Source organism: Ambystoma mexicanum, chromosome 5p (genome assembly GCF_040938575.1).
Source record: "Ambystoma mexicanum isolate Mex_15411 chromosome 5p, UKY_AmexF1_1, whole genome shotgun sequence".
In the NCBI taxonomy this organism is placed as follows: Eukaryota; Metazoa; Chordata; class Amphibia; order Caudata; family Ambystomatidae; genus Ambystoma; species Ambystoma mexicanum.
In genome coordinates, this window is record NC_090930.1 from 1,080,562,017 (window position 1) to 1,080,579,814 (window position 17,798).

The window sequence follows — 17,798 nt, forward strand, 5'->3', positions numbered from 1 at the left end:
TACTGCCTCTGTTGTTCATCAGCCCTTGTTGCATGCCATGGTGCTAATGCCTGTTTCCATTTTTCTCTTTCATGTCTTTGCAGGGGACGAAGCACTTGTTGATGCTGGGGATGTGGTGGTTGAGCCGTCCCAGGAGGGCAACCCGGGCCGACCTTCCACAAGTGAGGGACGTGGTGTGTTTGTGGGTGAAAACCCACAAGTGCTGCAGGTCGTGCTGTCGAGGGGTGTCTCTGGGGGTTCCTCCCCCGAGCAGTATTCAGGTGTAGACTCGGAGGATGACACCTATGTGCAGTCGCAGGTGAGTTTTCTTGGGAGAGAATCTCCTCTGTCCGACCCACCTGCAGCCGGGCCATTGCCCTCAATGGGGATGTCAGTGTCGGCAGCTCAGCCTCCGGTGGTTACGGATGCAGGGCCACACCACACAATCTCTGATCCTGTTCCTGGGGCTGCAGATCAGAGAGGGAATGCAGTCCTGCAGCCTGAGGCCTTGCCGGCACAGCAAGGCGCAGTCCGCCTTGCCCCAGGCAGGTGTGGTGCCCGTCAACGTGGTGGCCGTATGCCACCTGGCAATACCGCTTGGGAGCAATCCATCTACGGTATGGCCACCCAACAGGCAGCATCATCCGAGATGATTGCACAGGCCATGGATAGGGTGGCCACTTCCATTGTCCCCCCAGAAAGGCTGATGGAGCGACTGGAGCAGGCTACAGAGTCCATCTGCCAGGCACACAGGGAGGACATGTTGGCGTCCAACATGGACAGGCGGGCGGCACTGGCGACTCTGCGGGAATCACTTTCCATGGAGTCCCAGCGCCACAGGGAAGGCCTGAGGGAAGAATTCCATCACCTCAGGTCGACCCTGTTAGAGCTTGAGGCTTCATCCCATAGAAGGACAGAGGAGCAGCTGGAGCGTCTGACACGGACGCTCTCGGCCGAGATGCAGGCAATTCGTGCGGAGGTCAGGTCATCCCGGAAGTTACTGCATGGGGACCTCCGCATGATTATAACCCAGAACCAGAACTACCAGACCCGCCTGCTTGCAGCCATGGAGGAGCAAACTCGTGCTTTGCGTGGGCTGCCTCCCATTGTCACACCATCTTCTGAGGCAGCTCCCCCACCTCCTGAGTCAGCTGCAGGGTCTGGCCAGAGCGATAGCGACTCATCTCCCACAACAGAGTAGCCGTGTGGGCCACGAGCCTATGGGGTGTTTTAGTTTCCCATGATCCACACAGGTGGATTGTGGCGTGCATCCTGTCCTCGGACCTCATAGGTGGCCCCCCCCCCGCCGGCCCTTTCATGGCCATTTTTTCTCAATTTTTTTTTCTTTTCCAAGAGTGTTGCCTTGTGTGGGTACCTGGGCATACACTGTATTGTGGCTGGGCACATGCAGGCTTGTCCTGAGTTTGGTTTCGATGCTTGGGTACCAGACATCCACACCACTCCTGCTTCCGTTTCCATGGGCTTGCAAAGGGTGTGCCCAAGTGACAGCAAATTACACGGTGACATTGGACTCCCATGAGCTGTTGGCCAGTCCATAGTCAATACTGTGTAGACATTCATAGTGTACATTGTTGTTGCACCTAACTATGCATGATGGTTTGATATGTGCCTCTACTTACATATGTTGCTCATGTTTTGCAGGTATTTCACACAGTTATTCACACGGGCATACTCTCTGGAGTCAGACTACATGTCGGTAGATGTGCACTGACACTTTTGCGTGGCACCATCACTGTACATCTGGACGGTGAGGACATACCAGCAGAATCAGGTAATGAGACTACCATTGTTTACATGCATTGTGTCTTGTTTGGGTGGGCTTCAGGGTGGGTTGGTGTGTAATTTGATTGAAATTACTCTTACACAGGTGTGTAGTAGTGGCTCCAGCGCGGTTAGCTGTTCAAGTGCGGCTATGTTCCATTTGGGGCACTGCTATTTGTGACACCGGTGTCATGTTGTGATGGCCAGTTTGTTTGCTCTCACATACCATGACATGGTGTCCTCAGTGGCGGGACTGTGAAGGGAATGGGTGACATGGCAATGTTGTAATGTAGTGAATCGCCTGTGGCAATGCATATTTGATTGATGGAGTTGTGTCTTTTCGTTGTGATGCATTGCTGGTGTATGTGTAGGTAGGGGTGCACACATGGTGACACTTCCATGTTAACAATCTCAGGCTGATGTGTATCTGACAGTTTATTGTCAAGTAATTTTGTGACATTGTCAGGTAGTGTCATCATTGATTGTCAGATGGTATGTGCCAGAGCAGTGTGCACTAGCCAGCACTGTGATTCCTAGGTGAAGAAGTTGGCCACCAGTTGCGTACGGGCTGCCTCCCCCCGTGCCCTTTCCCCTCCCATGCGCAGCGGGCGTGCATGTGGTTGTGGATGTGGGGGCACCACCATGTCCACGGGCAGGCCCCGGCGTGTTGCAACGTTGTGCAGGACACATGCTGCCACTATGATCCTGCACGCTATTCGGGGAGCATATAACAGCTGCCCGCCAGAACGGTCAAGGGAGCGAAAGCGTGACTTCAGCACTCCGAATGTGCGCTCCACTATGCCCCGTGTTGCAATGTGGGCTGTGTTGTACCTTACCTCGGGTGGCGTGGTGGGGTTCCGGATTGGGGTCATCATGTGGGGGCTGATAGGGTAGGCACTGTCCCCTGCAGAGGTGGTGATGGGTATCATTAGTGGTGTTGTGTCATGACCCAGTATCTGACATGCATGCATGTGCAGTGGCATTCATGCTCACCAAGCAGCCATGTATCTCCATGCTGGCCAGCCTCTAGGTCCCGGCATAGGGTAGACATTCTGTAGATGAAGCTGTCGTGGGTGGACCCGGGATAGTTGGCATATACTGATGTGATTATTCCCTTGGCATTGCATACAACTTGCACGTTGATGGAATGCCAGTGCTTGCGGTTTCTATAGATGTGCTCTGTTGCCCTGGGTGGACGTAGAGCCACATGTGTGCAGTCAATTGCACCAAGCACTTTGGGGAATTGAGCCACACCATAGAATTCCTGAATGCACGTCCGCCTTTCTGCATGAGTCCTGGGGAGATATATGTGCCTGCGGACTGATGGCCGTGCAGTGATGATGTTCAAGACCTGGTGTAGGCAGCGTGACTGCGTGGCCTGTGACACACCACCCACTATGGCACTTGTCCGCTGAAAGGATCCAGTGGCCAAGAAGTGCAGTACATTCAGGACCTTCTGCAGGGGGCTGAGTGCTTGGGAGCACAGGGTGGGTGATGTGAGGTCATCCTCCCACTCACTGACCAGGTCCAGTATGATGTGTGCTGGAAACCTGTACCTCCCATACACCTGGTCATCAGGCATCCCGAATAGGCTGGTTCTGGGTGTGAATATTCTGGCCCTGACTCTCCTCCTCCTCCTCCTTTGGTAGCCCACTGCCACTGCTGCTAGGAACGGTATGTTCATCCTGGCATCTGGCTTGTTTATTGATAAGTGCGCAAATTAATGCCTTGCGCGTGTTCTAGGCGAGCGTGTGACCCTCGCACCCCTGGAATCTAGTTCCCACTCCAATAGCGTGTGGAAATTCCCACGCAGCAGGCATACAGGTGCGCTGACGTACTTGCGTGTGTAAGTGCCCGCGCACCCCTGAAATACACGTACATAGGCCAATGGCGTGTACGCGCACTTTCGGCCAATTACACGCGATGTAATACACGTACATAGGCCAATGGCGTGTACGCGCACTTTTGGCCAATTACACGCGATGTAATACACGTACATAGGCCAATCGCGTGTACGCGCACTTTTGGCCAATTACACGCGATGACACTCTGACGTGCAGTATTTCCACGTGTGCTCCGTCATCACGTGCTGAGTGGGGAACGCCCGTGCGGATCACGTCAGACGCGCTTACGCGGTGAGGGACTCTGGTCCAATAGAATCGCGTATGCGTGCTGACGCACTTACGCGCTAAGGCCCTTTCCTCGGATTTCACGCTGACGTGCAGGAATTTCACGTGCCAAATCACTCCGTATCAAGCTGGCCACCCGAAAACACACGGAACACCACGCTCCTGCCCAGAAGGCCGAGTTACTGCCCCCCCAGTGCCCTGAGCAGCCTCCCACGTGCTATCTGCTGCTGCCTGCCTGCCTGCCTGCCTGCTGCCACCGTGCCCTGCCATTTGGTGCCTGCACATCAGCCATCTGCAGGGGTCCAGTTGCTGTGTCCCCCCTGCTGGAACTGAAGACTCCCAACTGGGATTACATCGCTCCAAGGCCCAGCCCCAGGACCCAGTTGCCCACCCACACCTGCCTCTGGGGTTGCCATGTCGGGCACTTCCACATCTGGCACCAGTGGCAACCCCAGGCCAGAGGGGCAGAGGGGCACCAGCTTCACTGCCACCGAAGTTGGTGTCCTGGTGGAGCATGTCCTGGGGCAGTATGATGCCCTCTTTGGATCGTCCCGCGCCAGCAAGGAAGGACGGGAGAGGATCTGGGCCGACTGTGTGGTTGCCATCAACGCGGAGGGGGTGGCAACCCGCAACGTCCAGAAGATCAAGAAGCGCTGGGAGGACTTGAGGTCCAGGACCCTTGTGAAGGCCCGGCGCCTCGTGGAGGGGGGCCGGGGCCGCATGAGTTCCATCCAGAAGAGGGTCCTGGAACGCGTACGCCCAGCGCTCCACGCCCAGGTCCTTGAGAGGGAGGCCCGTCTGGAGTTGAGCGGTAAGTGTGCAAGCATTACTGTGTGAGACAGGGCATGTTGCGGTTGTTGGGTGTCCTGACCCACGTTTAAGCTATCCTGCTACAACATTTGGTGCTGTGGGCTTAGGAAATTCAAGATGGCGGAAAACCCACATGTGCGCTGAAATCCAGGAAAGCTGCGCAGTTTGTGCGCCCACCAAAATGGTTGCCTCACTTGCCACCCACCAGTGCGAGAATGAAAGGCCGGGTTGCCATGAGGGAAATGGGTTGCCAAAGGAAAAACAGTAGCGCCGGTTAGCTTCAAAGCGCTTTAAAACCACCATTGGACTACCCGCACAGTAGTCTGAAACCATTGGGAATGGCAATGCTGATTGCCAAATGCAACCTAGAAGTGTGGGGAATTCATTTCTTAAATCCCAAAAATGAGTGCAGTACCAGTACTCACCACTATCCAAAAGCCGGCGTTTTAAAACCACTCTGTGTGTTTTTCTGAAGGCAAGCAAAATGCCTATTTCAAACCTTGCAACATGTGCAAAATATTCACTGAACACCAGCAGACATTTGGCAGAATGGAGTTTTGTGTGCCTACAAAATCTGGGAAATGAAGAGCCCAAAAACAATGCTTATAACAAAAATGCTATGGAGTCAGCAGCTTAAGCCTAACTGCAACTGGATTTAAAACCACCAAAATCGAAAATGTTAAATTAAATGAGTGACCTATGTTTGGTGTCACATGCCTTTGTAACTGTTGAAATGTCATAGTTTTGCACTTAGAATCAGCATTCTAGCTGCATGTGTAAAATTACAAGTTATTTTAAAAGCAACAAAAAGTTAGCTGAAGGTCTGGCTTAAGGAACTTGATTTTGCCTAGCAACGGATCCCATCAGCAGTGAAACTTGAGTCACCACTGTGTTCCCAGGCCAACCTTCCTTTTGCTGCCCAGGCTAAGGATATGCCATCTATCTGATAATTGAATTTCCTGTGCTCTGCCAGAGAGTGAACAAAGCCCTCTCCACTCAGGCAAAGGTTTTTTATTACAGACGTCGTAAAAAGTGGCTTCCTCCTGGAGAAGCTGGGAGGAGCACTGCCTGTGAGAGCAAGCTGGCTTGGCAGAACTGGAAAGAACCAGAAATTCAACCTTGTGCTGAGGGTAAACCACACCCCTTTGGAGCCAGAACATAACTTTAAAAAGATGAATAACTCATAGAGCGGACATGTGAAAATTTTATAAATGATACCATAATTCTTGTGATTTTTCTGCCCACAGTTTAAGACGTGGTAGGAACCGGTGGTATGTTCAGGGGGGTTTTAGCGGAAAAGTGGATATTACTCTAAATGTGTGCATGTTAAAAATCTGAAACTTCATCAGTTAATGTCCCTACCCCCTGCACACATGTATGTAAAGTTGGGTCCATGTCGGAAATTGAAAAAGCAGTTAAAAAGTGAAATATGTGCCAGTTCTGAATGCAAGCTCCCAGGAAGAGCAGAGTTTGAACAGGGGATACCTCCTGTAATGCATGATGGGTGCATATGATTTTAAAACAATATGTACCTCTGCAAATATGTATTTGTTTCAAATCTAGATTTGTGTGTAAGTTGACAGGAGGAGTGGACTTTCTGCAGGCTGTAAATGACATCAATCTGACTCACAGTTCAGTTTGCCAATCAAGCGGAGGAATGGAAGTTTGACCAATTAGAAGCTGAGAGAGAGGTAGGGTCAGTGATGCTAGAACACACCCACATTCTAAACACATAAAAGCAGACAGACAGGACAGATAGGGGACATTCATTTTTCATCTGCCGCTGAAAGCTCTGCCGGAAAAATCCATACTTACCTCCATCAAGCTCCAGAAAGCCAAACTAGAGACTTCAATCTATCCAGAGCAGAGAGACCCAAAGAACCGGTGCCTAGCAGAGACCAGACCCCTGTGAGCAGTTCCAGAGGCCAGGCGCTGTGAGCAGAACCCGGAAAGACCTGACCAGACTGAAGTCCGTGACCAAGTCGCTTTCCTGTTCAAAATCTCTTGTGAGTACTTAGCAAAACTCAGAACACATCTCTTAGTTTAAATTCATCTAATTCAATCTATTTAACCTAAGTAGAACTGCCTCCTAGCTGTCACCTGTCATTCTAGCTGCAAAAATTTGTCACTTGTCATTTTGAAAAAGTGTGCGTTTAAAATTTACAAAACCAAAAACGACCTTTACTAAATTACTCATATCTCCGCAACCGTTTGGGCTAGAGACTTGCAATAACTTTCATTTGGAAGCTGAGATCCCAGGCTTTTCTAGGACCCCAAAACGGTAGAGATAGTCCTTGCGGTTCCTTTGTAATAGCGCTCAGCGCATCCGCGAATTTTACCGCGATTTGCAATTTCTTCGCATGTAAAAACTGCTGCTGTTTGCTTTCCATTGGCCAGAAATTCGTTTAACCTGCTAACTATCCCTGCATCATTGCTAGTGTGAGCCTGGACTAATATTAACTAGATACCACTCACCCTGAACCTCTATAAGGGAATTAAAAGCAAATTTAGCATATTTCTCATTCATTGCCAGCACATATCCAAGCATTGCCTGTGTTTTCAAAACTCCTATCTGTTTTCTGTAAGCTTGCTGGGATTGAACTGAATTACAGTTGATTGCATTTCTGAGGACTGTGTGTTTTCCTTCCATTTCCTTGCATTGCATAAAGAGGGGGGGAGTGAATAGCCAGAGAAAAGTGATTACATTGTTTGGTTGAAATCATATTGCGTATTTTCTGTACTGCATTCATTGAATATTGCATCCACCTGAGCTACATAAAGCATCCTCTACCACATTATACTTTTGTTCCTATTTACCAGTGTGCTACCTTATCCATTTCAGGTCAACTCATTAGTCATTATAAAGAAGTGTGCTAGTGCCAGATTCTCCGTTGTTAATATTTACCATATCAGATTAAGTGTGATATTCAATTATTAATTTATTATAAAGTGTGATATATATATTTTAATTTATCAAATAAAACTTTTAAACTTGCAAAACAGAACTACTTCTTGGCTCAGTGGGGTCAGGGGGATTCCAAGAGAGGGGTGTTATATAGGGGTAGTCATCCAGAACGCATGAACTGGACCTAAAGATATATCAATAAGGGTTTTCATTCAGTATTATAGACTAGGCGTTGACTTAGCTGTAGTGCTGAATTGAATCCTCTTACAAAGTGGGGGCTCGAGCCGAGACGTTGGGTTAGATTTACCACTTGTGCAGCTTAATACAGGGTGCTAACTGACGGGATACATACATCCAGTCGGATCACCACGCTGCATTACGCTGTGAAGCATTCCTCAAAAGGGACACTCCAAGAAAAGTTCTGTTCTGCAAAAATAAAATACTAACTTCTGTAAGTCAGGACAGAGACCAATCTCTAGAATGACGACCTTAGTAGACATGAAAATAGCCAGAGAGCACCTCTTGCATAAGCTATTTGTGAGAGGTGAATGGACCGAACAGGGCCAGGATGTGTGGTTGCAGGCCATCACACAACAGGTCACTGAAACAGGGTCAGATATACATAGAGATCAGGGTCCCTTACATGTGGCCCTGAGTGAACTATATATGGCTCCTAAAGCCAAAGAGGAACACAATAAGATCGCCAGGATAGCAGCATACCTGTACCTATATATGGGAGACATGCAGGATAGATGTGCTGAAAGCCAAAATCTGGCAAATAGGCAACAGATGGCATTACAGAAGGTCCAATCTGATCTGGACTCTTCTGAGCAGAGGCTGCAGAGGAGCCAGGAGTCAGAAAATGACAGCAGACTGTACATTACTAAAATAAAGGAGGATATGGATGTGCTGCAAAAGGAAAAGTCAGAACAGGATACTAGATTTCTGGCCCTGCAGAAGGAGCACCAAGACAGTTTGGACTCCTTACTGCAGAGCCAGAAAAAGCTGGAGCAACAGATCAATTTCAACAGGGCATGCACAGAGCAGGTAGCCACCCTGCAAATCCAACTAGACAGAGAGAAAGAGGAGAGCAACAAACTAATTTTGAAAGACCTGGATACCCAGGCAGAGTTTGATCAGGAGCGCCAGAAAGCCGGCGCCTTCCAAAGGCAAAGGGACGACCTGGCGGCGCAGATGCAGGCTCTTAGTCAGGAAAGAGACGCCATAGGCCAGGAAGTCTGCCACTTAAAAAAGGAAATTGAAGAAAATCACCTGGCCCACCAGGGACTGGGTGACCTCCAAAAAGAAAACCAGAACTTGCTAGAGCACACCAGGAGGGTGGAGGATGCTCTAGCAAGAAAGGAGCAGGCCAATAGGGACACAGCTCAGGAGGTAACCCTCCTGCAGCAAAGACTGGCCCAGTTCTCCAGGACCAACCAGGAAGCACAGAGGGAAAATGAGGCCCTCTGTCAACACAATGATAGGCTCCAGCAACAGGTAGCGATGCAGGAGAAACTGATAGAGTCGAGTAAGGCCTTAACAGAGGAACTGAAAGCACAAATGCAGGCTCTTGCATTGCAACAGGGAGCAGGGGCGGATAGAGATGAGGTCCGCTGGGAAAGAGAGACTCCTGACCATAACCGCAGGAGCCCTAACACCAGGGGCCTTCATCTTCCCCAGTCCCTGGACTCTACCACCCCCGTGTCCCCTGGCGCACATGAGCACAGGGCCACAGGGATGGCAGATTACTATCCAGCTAAGAGTATGGGGCTCATAGGCCAGTACCATCCAGGAATGGAGGGGTGGGCATCCGGGTATGGGCACCCAAGTACAATACAGTTCAGTGGGGAACCCCAGGAGAGTAGGCCCATTAAGGGCATCCTGAAAACCTCTGCCCAGTTAGGTCAGTGGAGGGGGTACCCATCAAATCCTGACAGCAAGGAGGAATCTGAAGACTCCTCTGAACTGCGCAGGACACAGGAGACCAGGTCCCCACATTCTGCCAGCCATTCCCAGGCTCGCAGAATCCGGGAAAACCTGGAAGAACAGACGGGAACCTCTGGGAGCAGTGCCTCTGAGTCCGACGAAGAATGGACAAGGGTTACCCGAACCAAAAAGGCCAATAAGGCAAAAAGGGCCTTGCTCAAGGACCCCTTAAAGCAGATTAAGGCGATCAGGAGCGTCATCACGCCTTACCATAAGAACGCTAAGTATTCTGTTTGGGAGCACTTAGAGTTGTTTGAACAAATGATGGAGACTTTCCATTTGAAGGACAGCCAAAGCTGCATTCAATATGTAAAGTGGACCTTCTCCCCGGAATACTCCAGTTTCTTTGCGGGGCTGGAGGACCAAAATCATTTAAGATGGTCCACCTATAAGGCGGCCATCCTGAAACATTTTTCTGTTCACAGAAATCCTCAAGAGGCTCGCAAGGCAGCCTACAATTTGCAATGTGGGGAGGATCAGGCCCCACAAGAATTTGTGCAGGAGTTAAAGCGGGCTTTTGCACAGACCACAAGAAGGGTGCGCACGGATAGCCGTGAATTTATAAACACGTTTTTCCATGCCTTGCCCAAATATATCATGACCCAGCTCGTGAGGGATTTTCACGAGAAAAGATCTTTAGACTGGGTCATTGAACAGGCTACCCGCATCTATGAGGTGCAGAAGCCCATAGAAAATAAAAGCAATGCCCAGAAAAACCCCAAAGCCAACAGCACCCCTGCTGCTGCCAAGGTGGCAGAGGTAAAGGTCACCCCCGTTTTGGATTTGGAGATGGGGGGGCCTAAAAACCTACCTGCACCTAATAATGCTAGGCCCAGAAGGTCCTCGGGCCAGTCGCAGACAGGGAGCCAGGGAGGCAGCCCCACAAATGGGGTCCCTCGCTCTCCTGACTATGTAAGTCCTCGCTACAAAGGTAATCGACCCATCCTGGGTTATGTGTGGACTCCTCCAGCCCAAGGGGGGGGATCCAGACAAGCACCTAACCCAGGGAACTTCCCTCCAAACTTCCCACAGGAGGGCAGAAATTTACCAAACCCTGGGCAGAACTTTTTCCCCAGATATCCACCCGACTTCCAACCCCAAAATCATCCATCCTTCTTTCCTCAATTCCCTGAGCCCAGACCACTGAATCCGGGAGAGGGGAGGCCAAGGGTGGAGGGGTACCAAAATCTTCCCAACCAGGGGTACTACCAGAGGAGGGACAGCTACCCTTCCCGGGATCAGCCCAGGGGAGAAAACAGGGCCCCGTATCAGCCTGAGCGGGTTTCCCAGTTAGAGCGCCAGGTTCAAAACATGGCGCGGGATATGGGTCATATACTGAGGGCACAGCAGAACCCTCAGATCAGCATGCCGGCGCAGAACGCACCCAACTCTGGACCTGGTGCTCCAGAACAATGACGGGGGCAGCACCCCGATAAATTACCGGTTCCCAGGGAGGAGGCACAAAGGGAAGGGGGGTGTAAAGCCTTGGAGGAAGCTTCCTTCCTCACTTGTAAACAGCCCCTAGAAACCCAGGAACCGGAAACAAAATCTCTTGCCCCTGAAAGTCTGCCTCCTAAGGAGCAGAGGGGGGGTAGGAGAAACAAAAGACCCAAACAGACTCAGTTTGGGGAGGAGGTACAGATCTTCCAATTTGAGGGAGAGGGATCCACAGAGGATCCTGGGAAAAGGATCTTCTCCTTCAGAGAGGGGGGAACTCCTCCCAAAGAAAAATGGGTCCCTAGGGATGCAAATCCAGACTGGGGAGATGTGGAGACTGAGCTACCGCCGCCCACCATCTCATCCCAGAACCAACAGCAAGAAAATCCCCTGGTTCAAACCCATCCTGGTGACTGCCTCCAAAAAGGGGGGGGCGGCCCAGAAACGGAGCCAGGGGAACCCACAATGGCTCTGATCTCCAGTTGCAAATTTTTTCTTTCAGATTCCCAAGACTCTCCACAGAATTCTGCCCAAATCTCCTCGCTAGCGATGTCCAAAACCAGAAAATTAGCCCACCAGTTGTCCAAAAATGTACATTATCTGTGCCCCCTTGAGGAGAAGGAGGGAAGATATTATGCACCGGTACAAGTACAGGGGCAGGGTACAATCTCGGCACTGGTGGACACTGGATCTCAAGCTACCCTTCTGTCCAGAAGGGCCTTTGACGAACTGAATGCAGGAAGGGGAGAGAATTACCAAATTCCTCTCACCTCTCTTCCTGGACAACTGCAGAACTTTGACGGGAAGGAAATTCCCGTTGAGGGGACTGCAGACTTGGACATTAAGATCGGGCGACACAAGTTGAAACACCCGGTCATAGTCGTGACCCCGGAGGGCACCCCTTGTTTACTAGGGAATGACCTCCTGAGAAGGTTGTCACCCCTAATAGATTGTGTAAACAAGGTCCTCTGGACCCAGACTAGCCGACCAATAAAATTGAAACAGAGTGTCAACCATGTTAGTTTAAACGGCACATGCCACATGGTTGAACAAAAATCTGACCAAGTAGAATTTCACTTCCAGAACAACCAAATTCCAGACGTGACAGTAATAGCAGTAGGACAACAGACTGGTGATGGGGGGTCCTCTCTATTTCTGAAAATTAACCTTCCTTCCAGTCTAAAGTGGTATTCCACGCTGGAAGGAAACACTCTGAAATTCTATACTAATCCACAATCAGAAACTCCCACTCCTATAGTCCAGAAAGATGTGAAATCAGCTCAGAGCCTGGCTGAGATTCAGCAAATTGGAGAGCAGTTGTTCATCCCTGTTCAGTTAAATGATGGGAAGGACTCTGTTCTCGCTCGAGTGTGTGTGAACAACGGTAAGAGCTTCATCAGCGAAGCCATGTTCCGCCAACTCCCAAAAGATCCAGCCATTCCCACCTTCAAACTGATAGACAAATGGGAAATGGACCTGGAAGTACCTAATTCCAAACATCTCCTGCCAAGCAGGTGTATGCTCAAAATCTCCATTGGCAACAAGAGCATAGTCCATAATTGTTGGGTCGTGCGAGACGTCCCTGCCGCCGTTTACTTAGGCAGTGACATTCTCAATCGCTTTGCCATTAGTTTGGACCTAATAAACTTCAAAGCTTGGTCCCGATTAGCGGATAATCCCATGGGCTTTGATGATCCAGAAAAAGCATTTAGGTCAGCTCAATTGCTACCTTATGCAGTTGAAATTCAGGTTAAAGAGGAAGTCACCATCCCAGAAAGGACCCGACAATTCTCCCTGGAAGTGAAAGTTAAAAGGGGACAAGAGTTGAAAAACCCTGATGCTTACATACATCTAAATGCTTCTCTCCAACAGCAAGGGTTGGGGGTAAACCCGACTCCATTAGTCAACATAGAACATGACCCCATTCTAATAGAGGTGGATAACAGCGACTTAAAGAGTATTACTCTAGCCGCAGGCACCATTATTGGAATGGCGGTTGATGACCGACATTTCTCCATTGATCTTGTAAATGAACTGTTAGGACCCATCCCCAAGGACTGTTTTGACAGTGACAGTGATGACAACGCAACACCAGACAGGATTTTTACCCGGCATGGGGGGAACTTCCTGGTGTACACTTCCTGCCCCTATGGTAAGGAAGATGTGACCTGTGACTTCAGGAGGGATGAGGTGATTTTCCAGGTCCATGAGGGCTGCCTTTCCCACCTGAAGCCTCCGGTCCAAATCAGCACTCTGACCAGGGACTTCTCCACCCAGCTGGAGGAGGCCGCGGAGATAGCCAAACCAGAAGTCTTTCCAGGCTTCAGGCAGATGGTGGAAGAGAGAGTCAACCTAGCTGATGCCTGTGTGACTCTGGAACAAAAGCAAAAGTTGAAACAAGTTTTCTTGGATTTCCAAGATCTCTTTGCGGTAGACTCATATGACTGTGGTCGCACCGACATCCACACCACAACAATCCCCACGGACCCTGGCATGACTCCAGTGTTTGTGAAGCAATATCGCTTGCCTCTCGCATCAATGGAGTCCCTTACTGAAATAATTAAGAACCTTGAGTCCCGGGGAATAATCCGTCCCGTCCACAGCACTTTCAATAATCCGGTGCTGGGAATATTGAAGCCAAACGGCCAGTGGAGACTCTGTGCCGACCTCAGGGAGCTCAACAAACGGGTCCATACTTCCCGATGGCCTCTGCCCTACATTGACCAAGGGCTGGCCCAGATCCAGGGGTCACAGGTATTCACTGCAATAGACCTGACCAATGGATACTGGACCGTGCCTGTCAGTAGGGAGGACCAATACAAGCTGGCTTTTACCTTTGGGGGCCAGCAGTACACCTGGACCCGGACTCCCTTCGGATACCTCAACTCCGGCAATGAATTCAACATTTTTCTACACAAGGCTATGCCCGACTTGGGTGCAAGGGGTAACCTGGCTTATGTAGATGATGTCCTCATCAAAAGTTCCTCTGTGGAGGAACACATAGCGGAGATCCGTTATGTTCTGACGCAGTTGAGGGCCGCCGGAGCAAAACTTTCCTTTCAGAAAGCACAGTGGTGTAGAACCCGTGTTAATTTCTTGGGGCATGAGATTACTCCTCAGGGTCTCTGTCCCCAGGAAAAGAAAGTGGAAGCACTTCAGAAACTGAAAGACCCCACAACTCTGCGGGAACTAAGGAGCCTCCTTGGACTGACTAACTACAGCAGAAAGTTCATTGAGGGCTACGCAGAGATCACCAGACCCCTGATTCATCTCCTGAAGGGGGGGGTCAAGTGGGAATGGGGTCCAGAACAAGCCGAGGCAGTAAAACAACTCAAAAGAAGCCTCTCACAAGCGCCTTGCCTAGCTTACCCTGTCAGAAACAAGGAGTTCTTCCTGGAGACGGGGTTCTCTAATACGTGCTTGACGGCAGTATTATATCAAAAGCATGACAAGGTCAATAAAGTAATCTCCTATGCGAGCAAAACTTTATCCTCTGTGGAGGAAAAATTCAACGATTGTGAGAAGGCACTCCTGGCAACGGTGTGGGCATTGAAGAATTACCGCCCGTTTATCCAGGGGGAACACATCATATTGGAGACTCCACACCAGCCTCTGCAATATCTCCAAAGTGACAGAATCCGGGCCGGAAATGTGAGTAATTCCCGAATTACTTCCTGGATTCTGTCAATGCAAGGCTTTCCTGTGGAGGTCAGATATGGCCAAAACAAGAAGAGTCCCCTCGCGCAAGGTCTGGCTGACTTGCATGATTGTGCCAGAGAAAACTGTCTCGAGGACGAAAGTCTAAAAATAAAGGACAACATGGAGGCATACCTTAATTCCCCCCACAAAGTCTTTGAAGAAGACAAGTGTGAGGGAATGCCCACTGTCTATGTGGATGGATGCTCTTACCATGTTGACAACAACGGGGAGAAAGAACTAGTGGCCGGCGTAGGGAATGCATGGGTGAATGAGTCCCCAGAACCCTCCGCCGGATTCAAAATTGGTCCCCGAAGTAGTCAGGTGGCAGAATTGATGGCTGTGCATCAGGCCATCCTCACTGCTGTCCAACATCAACTCCACGAACTGGTCATAATCACAGATTCGGATTATGTACGGAACGGGTTCGTGGAGCACCTGGTTAATTGGAAAACCAGAGGCATGTTATGTGCTAACAACAAACCCTTGAAACATGGGAAGTTGATCCAAAACATTGATGATCTGGTCACCTCGAATGGGATGACCATCTATTGGAAGAAGATCAAGGGTCATTCCAAAGTAGAGGGACCAGACAAAACTGGAAATGACTTAGCTGATCAGCTGGCCAAAACCGGGGCCATCCAAGGGGATCTAATTGAGATTGAGTCCCTGTTGGGGGAAATCCAGGTCACTGCAATCACTAGGTCCCAGACAAATGCTCACAACGACCTTTCAATTGCACAATGGAGTAAGGAGACCCCTGATGCTGATTTGATTACCGCTCAGAAGGGGGATCCAATAATTGGTAAATTTTACCAGCACCTTGAGGACCCTGAGAACTTTCCCCTGACGGATACCGATTACACTGGGAAAGAGGACCTAAGAGTGTTGATGAAATGTCCAAAAATGTTCAGAATCCAAGACGGTTTGTTGGTAAGGAAATCCAAAGCTGGCCACGATCAGTGGGTGGTTCCTACCTCATTCCGAAGCCTGATGTTAAGTCACGCCCATGATGCGGCCACTGCCGGTCACAGGGGGTTTCACACAACATTGGAAATCTTAAGAGAGGTTGCATACTGGCCACACATGGGGCAGGACCTCGACCAGTACCTGAAGGGTTGCCTTGTGTGTGCACAATTTCAGCCATCATCCCTCACACACCGGGCGCCTTTACAAAAGAGGGGAATGACACTGCCATGGTCAGATTTACAAATCGACTTTGTAGGCCCTGTGATTCGCTCGGCTAGGGGGAATAAGTACATGTTGACGGTGACATGCTTGTTTACCAAGTGGGTGGAATGTCTCCCAGCCCCAAATTGCAAGGCAGAAACTGCAGCTGCCTTGATGATTAACCACATCTTTTCCCGTTTTGGTCTACCTCAAAGGATTGAGTCAGACAGAGGTAGCCACTTCACCAGTGAAGTAATGACAAAGATGTGGGAGATACTGGGGGTCAAGAGAAAGCTGCATATTGCTTATAGACCAGCTTCTTCTGGGGCAGTAGAGAGATATAACCGGACAATTGTGAGCATATTAAAGAAGTTTGTGGCAGATTCTGGGCCAAGTTGGGATATCCGATTACCTCTGGTCCTAATGGCTATCAGATCTACCCCTTCATCTGCAACCAAAATGTCACCATTTGAGTTGATGACTGGGCGCAAGATGGTGCTTCCTCAGCATTTGCTCTATAGGACCCAAGAGCAGACACTGATAAATGCCTCCACTACTCATGAGTATGTAGAGAATTTAAGGAAACACCTTCAACATGCTTTTGCTTATGCTCAGCGGAATCTAGAAAGATCGGCTGATAGCATGAAGACCCATTATGACCTGAAAACTTCCAGGAAGGAATATCAGGTGGGAGACCGGGTCTATCTATACAACTTCCAAAGGAACCAGGCCAAGCAGCGCAAATTTTTGCCTACATGGAAGGGACCCTTTGAGATCGTCGATAAGATCTCCCCTGTGGCCTACAAGATCCGCATCCCCAAAGGCGGTTCGGCAGAGGGGGAAGACAAGTGGGTCCACATAAACCAGTTGAAATGTTGCCATCCCAGGCACACTTTGCAACAACTGGAGGAATCCTCTGGAATCCTAGCGGGTACTGTCTCAGACTAATTCAGTTCCAATCATAAAACATACCACATCTAGTCTCTAAAATATTGTGATTGTATGAAACTGTCTCTTAGTCATACTGTTTTTATTAAAATAAGAATGTAATGTTTTGTTATGATAAAATGCATATGCTGCCCCACTATCTCAACAGTGGTGGAAAAAATCGCCTATGAGTAGATATTGCCGCTTTTGCTTTATCATCCTAGGAGAGATGAAACCATGAAGGATGACCAAGAAGGACGATTCGGAGACCGGGAACGGAGATCCAATGGGCCCAGTGGACCGCCCAATACTCCCATCAGGACCGGCGAGGAGAACCGATCGATCAGTACCGGATGGAGAAGAAGATGCTGAACTGTGCCATCTACAGAAGAGGAAGAAGATTATGCGGACAGACCGGTGCATGGGTCAAAACCCTTGTGCACGCGACTCCCCATCGACTCAAATTCAAAGTGCAGTCGCGTGGGGGGGACTTGTTGGGTGTCCTGACCCACGTTTAAGCTATCCTGCTACAACATTTGGTGCTGTGGGCTTAGGAAATTCAAGATGGCGGAAAACCCACATGTGCGCTGAAATCCAGGAAAGCTGCGCAGTTTGTGCGCCCACCAAAATGGTTGCCTCACTTGCCACCCACCAGTGCGAGAATGAAAGGCCGGGTTGCCATGAGGGAAATGGGTTGCCAAAGGAAAAACAGTAGCGCCGGTTAGCTTCAAAGCGCTTTAAAACCACCATTGGACTACCCGCACAGTAGTCTGAAACCATTGGGAATGGCAATGCTGATTGCCAAATGCAACCTAGAAGTGTGGGGAATTCATTTCTTAAATCCCAAAAATGAGTGCAGTACCAGTACTCACCACTATCCAAAAGCCGGCGTTTTAAAACCACTCTGTGTGTTTTTCTGAAGGCAAGCAAAATGCCTATTTCAAACCTTGCAACATGTGCAAAATATTCACTGAACA